We start from the raw sequence: 5,833 nt of genomic DNA on the forward strand, positions 1-5,833 counted from the left end.
TTTATTATTTTTTTTTCCATTCAATTCAAAACTTGTTTTCTTGACAGGCTGGATTTAAAGCATGTAGGAATGGCAAACTGACAGTTATTTAAATAGGGTTAAAATAAATCCATTTCTGGTGGGTGTAATAGAGAAAGTCAGTGTAATATTTTGGCCTCAAAATCATGAAATATTGAAACAGAAAACTCAGGAAAAAGGTTTTAAAAGAATTGTGGAATCATTTTGTTATGACTATTTAATTTGGGGGAACCCAGTAATTATCTCGGGGAATTCCCATGTGCAGCTGAAGAAGACCGTAGCTTCCACACTCTATCTGTAAACAACATTTATCTTTGGGCATCATAGACTCTACTAAGCTCCACAGATACACTAACAATCTGTTAACAGAGGCTTCCACGTTCCTTCCTTATCCTCTCACCTCAAGCATTTTATTACTTCCCTGAATGAAACACAGACATCACATTTGAAGTTTGAACACAATCAGTAATCAACATTACACTTTATTTAATGATTAATTCAAAGCTTTCTGGATTGCAAAATTAGCCAAGCTAAGATTTCACCAAATTAAATCTTTTGCTAAATTATATTTAAGATACACTTGCATGTAAGACTTGTTCATCAACAATCGTTCTTATTTTGAAATCCATGCCAGAGACCAGTCCATGTCTCTGGCATGAATAGGTGTGCTTTGGTTAAACTTGTTACAAGGCTGTTTTTGAAGTGACCCACACAAAGACAACACTTTAGGTTAAAGTTCACGTCTGAGCAGAGTCTGATTTGCTACACTGACAAACTGAGATCAGTTGTTTAATTAGTTTAGCTTTCTGCTAAGGTAACCCAAACAGATGGACCGATATGAAAATTTGGGTGGATTTCATTTCTGATTTTAATGCTACTGTTGGGGGCAATAAGTTACCGATATTTATTGAATATCATCACCTACATTGCTTTGTTTTCTTTAAACTGCCCCACATCCTGCACCACATCACAATCAGTCACATGACTAAACAAATGACAAATAACCAACTCCCTCCTTTCCGTCTCCTGAAACATAAATGACAACAAGATGGAAATAAGCATTGATTCTTCACCTTTTTAACATATTGGAATTGAACCAGTAAGTGAAACTAGGCTGGTATTAATCAAATCGGCCATTACCAATGTCGCTTTATCAGTATTGGCCAATACTTCAACAGGCGCCAGACTGTAGTTGAGTGCTTAACAGAAATACCACCTGTAGTTTACCAACCATAGGTTTTTTTTTTTTTGTTTAACCTTTTTAAAAACTGTTTTGCACATTTATTCCACTAACTCTTATCTGTGATCATACACCTTCAGGTCTGTCTGTAGATTACTGGTGTTTAGTCTACTTCAGTAGGATAAGTATATGTTGCCAGGATACACAGTTTGGGAGGGAGGGTGTGGAAGGAGAGAGTATCTTGACGCTGACCAGGCCCCTCCATCCAGGCTCTTTCCGTTTATTCCAAAGGTCTTCAAAGGTTATCAAAGTAATTATTTCTTCCCTCCATTTGGGTGAAATAACAACTGCACGTTGTTTTTTTTATGCTTTTTGACTGGAAACAATGAAACAATGAAAACTAATAAAAAGAAGAGAAACTGCTTTTTTTTGTAAGATTTACAGAGTTAAAATATTTATACAAGCAAAGCTTACAATTAAACTGTACTGAGACCAAGTTCTGATTTTATCTTTGCAGTTGAGGTGATGTACTGGATAATTATTTTTTTTCAGTTGTTTAACATATTTTGTCTTTACTGGGCTTTTAATGACAAACTTTGCATCTCCCCACTTTAGAAATGTTAGCGGTTTGTGATGTCCAATATTTCCAAAATGTACCAATCACCTTCTCCTTATCTTTTGGATGAGTACTTGTGTGAATCTAGCATATGACCTGATCTATGTCAACAGACCTACTAAGGTGCGCTACAAAGCACTCATATTAAATCCATCTAGTTGTATTTAAGGGCAATTTTCAGTCTGGAGACTGAAAATGTTTCCGAGATAGTGCAGTCTGGAGCTTTTGTCGAGCTGGCACAGGCTTTGTTTTGCACAAGGCCTTATCTGCCTTTTTGATGTTTTTTTTTCCAGCTTGTGCCGCTTGTTGCCATAGATGGTGAACAGACACCCTGAACTGTTGAAGCAAGAAAATAATGACCGCATGCCTACTAGTATCAAATTACCCAGGATAAACTATTATTGATAAACAAAACACGATTGTGCTTTCTATCTGGGGCTTCTCTAGGCCTCTTGAACCTTTGAACCGACTTTGCTGCAACCTCAACTGAACCATCACCAGTAAGTGACAGCCAGCTGGACAGTTTAGTAGTTGTGAAGTTGCTGCCTCTCTGAAGGTTTCAGGCCTCAAAGGTACTTAAAATGTCCTTTTTTAAAATAATGGATCAAAGTTTGGCTTTGAGATGCTATTACTTATTACAACATCTGCAGAAAACTACGTAAACATGGCCAACAGTTTTTCTCTTTAAGAATGTATGACATAGATGCTTAGGTTTATAGACATTTAGTTGTGATTGCTTTTGCATTATAAATAGGCTTTTTGGCCTTTGCAAAATGATTTAGAGCATTAATTTACATCAAAATTGCATGTTTGTATTTCTCTTATTGCAATAACTTAACTCTCTTTAACCTTTTCTGCATTTTTCCTTATTCAGGGTAAACACAAACATTGTTATTGATACTTATTTTTTATGTACTAAGTGTGCAATCATGTTTGTAGATTTTGTGCCAAAGAATCTGAGGAATATTGGACAGTAAATGTAAACATTCATTTTCTGTGCGGTCATCCTTACAGCAAGCTGGCCACATGGGTGCAAATCTTTCTCATGAAGATGCCAGAAATTCAGCTGAAAACTTTTGAGGAGTAGATGCTGGCTGTTTAGGAATTGACATGTTATTGGTTACATCTTACTGTAGGAGTCTTTGTTTTTTTCCCCTTAGGTTTGTGTTTTGGCAAGGTGAAGACATTTTTCTTGGAGCAGATTGCCAGAGCAGATTGTGAGCTGAGATGCTATCACCACAATTGGCTAGTTTGAGCTGTGGGATTTGTCGAAAGATTTTGTTCACTTATTGCAAATGCATTCTGCATCTCAAAACATGCGTTTTCCACTGGATTTTAGGCTGGTTGCTTCACGTTAACATGGCTCTTCGAGGCATTTTACTTATAACATGCTCTGATAGATCTTCATAGGTCTTCATTGTTATTCATTGCTGGGCTTGACATCCTTTGATGAAAAATAAAATATGACTGTATTCAGAGTATTAGGTGGCATCAGTTACAAGCTGCTCAGTATTATGTCTGTGATTCTCGAATGTAATGCTCGATATTTTTTTCTTTTTCTTTTTGTTTCATCCAGATTCAGGCACAGCTGCAGCTGAAGCCTGTTCCAACCCTGAATGCTTACCTGTCTGCAGGATCGCTGCAGTCAGCAGACTGTTTTGAAGCTGTAAGGTAAGGACTGCTGTTAATCTGTAAAATGTTGTATAATTAAAAGCTGGAGATTAGATTAAATTACATATAATACAAGAGAGAGAGAGAAAGAGAGAGAGTTGCTCCCTAAAGACATTTAACAGAAATGGCTTAATTAATGGATGCTTTACAGAATGGCTGCAGTTGGCAGCTTTTCAAAATAAGTCATTGATTTTCCTGTTAATAATGTTTTTAATATTTTTATCATCCTATATTGTTTGTCCTTTGTGCAAGGACAAACTTATAGAGTAGAATGTGCTAGAATTGTTCTTTATTGTTTCTCAGTGGGGAAATTCAGGCATAACAGCAGATTCACACAAAGGTGAATATAGAAAAACAAAACAAAAATTAATTAGAAACTATACACCAAGAATAGCATTCAAAACTTGAAATTCAATGATGTAGAATAGCTTTAAAAATGTGCATAAGTAGGAACGTATTTTACTTCTTGCTCAGCAAAGAGTTTTATAATGTGCATTACCTTGATAAAAAAACGTAATTAATCCTAATACTGTGTAATCAGGGTGTCCGACATGAGTTCTAGTGCATATAAACTGTATATGTGAGCAGAGTTTGATTTGATGTGGAGTTTCCCGTATTTGTGTTTTTTGATGTGTTGGATTAATTGATTTGCCTTTTCTTGGTATGTTAGAGAATGAATTGTGGAAGGTTTGTTCATTGCACAGAGTGAGCAGTGTCAGAGTAAATGCATGACAAATCAACTGCAACTTAAAACAGAAACAGATTTTCTTTAGAATCGAGTAGCTATTCCAGCTCAACCACCACTTCTGTGGTTGAATAGTATTAATATGTCTCTGTCTAGAATATGATACAAATGAGAATTTCTTTACTACATTCCAACCTGGCCTCGTTGGAGTTTCACACAACATAACCTTGAGTAAAAATACTGAGGCCTCACATTGATGAAGAGCTTAAACAAAAATAGAAAAAAAAGAACATGATCTAATTGATTTTATTTAAAAGTGAAAAGCAACAATTATTCTCCCTGCTGTATCATAAGACGTCTTTCAATGTTTCAGTTTTGATTATTATGCTTATTTGATATAATAAGGTGGAAGAGGGAGAGTTCTGTGCTGCTCTATGCTCCCTACTGCTGGAGAAAACTCGCACTCAGCCTTACTTGAGCTGAGATTTGGAAAAAAGTTGAGCCAGTTCTCGGTTTTGCAGTTGCTGCATTGTAAAAATCACGTCATTTTGTTCTCAACTTCATGTCGTCCAACCCTTCTTACCACAACACCGTAATGAACTCTTCACCCCCTTTTGCACGATTTGTCAGATTTTTGTGGATGTGGAAAATAGTCCCAACTACTGAACTTCCAGAAGCTGGTTTTGTAGCCAGAGAGCAGTTTTGAAGAGCAACTGTCAAAGTCGTAGTGTTGGACCAAAGCACTTAACTCCCTCTGCTCTGTTGTGTGCAGCAGATGGAAAAAGGGAAGTTCTGTGCTACTTTATGCTGGAGAAATGACTCTGGCACTTTCTCACATTGAAATGGCTTTAAATGGTAAGAATGTAACGGATGGTTTGGTATGTCAGTGTTTTAAAAATCCAATCTTTCCACCATTGTACTTCATATTTGACAATTCAGTTCTTGTTAAAAACTGCTTTGGTCTTCTCTAAGGATTTATGTGCTCTAATAGAAGACTGACAGCAATATGGTCTTTGTTGTCTCAATACAGAAAGAGCTGCAGAAATGTGTCGGTAACTTGAACAATCACTTTGTTTGGTTTGTAATTTAACTTCTGAACTGTAGAGTGGACAGCAGAGGACAGGGCCAATGAGATGACAGGACATCTCATGGGAAGGCTTAAGGCAGATGGTTAGCCAGACACAGACCTGCTGTGACCTTGACAGAATTTAACACTAGCAGTGAAATATCTTTGAAACAATACAGCATCAGCGCTAATTCTGTGTGCTTCTCTTGAGTTGTTTTTCTATTGGACACATTGACGTGTTCATAGTCTCGTATTGTTGGGTCATCGTGAGAACAGCTCATTTTATTCAGAAGAGACCTGCACTGTAATCTAATTTTGTTTTGTTTCGAATGAAGCAACCACTTGTCAAGAAATAGAGTAAAAGCCAAACTTGCATGCTGTTGATTATCGTGTTGCTCAAACTGTGTATTTTTCAGCACATTTACCTAAAACTGGTGGAGTGAATGTTCAAGAATATTTGTTTTATTTATTTGGTTTGACAAATGCTTTGCTATAAGTTCCTTGTATTTGTACAAACACTTAAATATATTTCCTATAATTTTCTTTGGAAAAGTATCAGTTTGTTGACACAGAGTGATCAGACTGCCATAAAATGTC

At 36.4% G+C, this 5,833-nt stretch overlaps 1 protein-coding gene across 3 annotated transcripts in view; it reads left to right on the plus strand.

Annotated features, from left to right (window-relative positions):
* sema6cb (semaphorin 6Cb) overlaps positions 1–5,833 on the plus strand; it is a 163,364-nt gene that overhangs the window by 13,569 nt on the left and 143,962 nt on the right. For all 3 annotated transcript variants that reach the window (XM_008430890.2, XM_008430892.2, XM_008430893.2), the window contains exon 2: positions 3,391–3,485. The gene's annotated coding sequence lies outside the window, so the exon portion shown is untranslated. The remainder of the gene's footprint in view (positions 1–3,390; positions 3,486–5,833) is intronic.

This window comes from Poecilia reticulata, linkage group LG16 (genome assembly GCF_000633615.1).
Source record: "Poecilia reticulata strain Guanapo linkage group LG16, Guppy_female_1.0+MT, whole genome shotgun sequence".
NCBI lineage: Eukaryota > Metazoa > Chordata > Actinopteri > Cyprinodontiformes > Poeciliidae > Poecilia > Poecilia reticulata.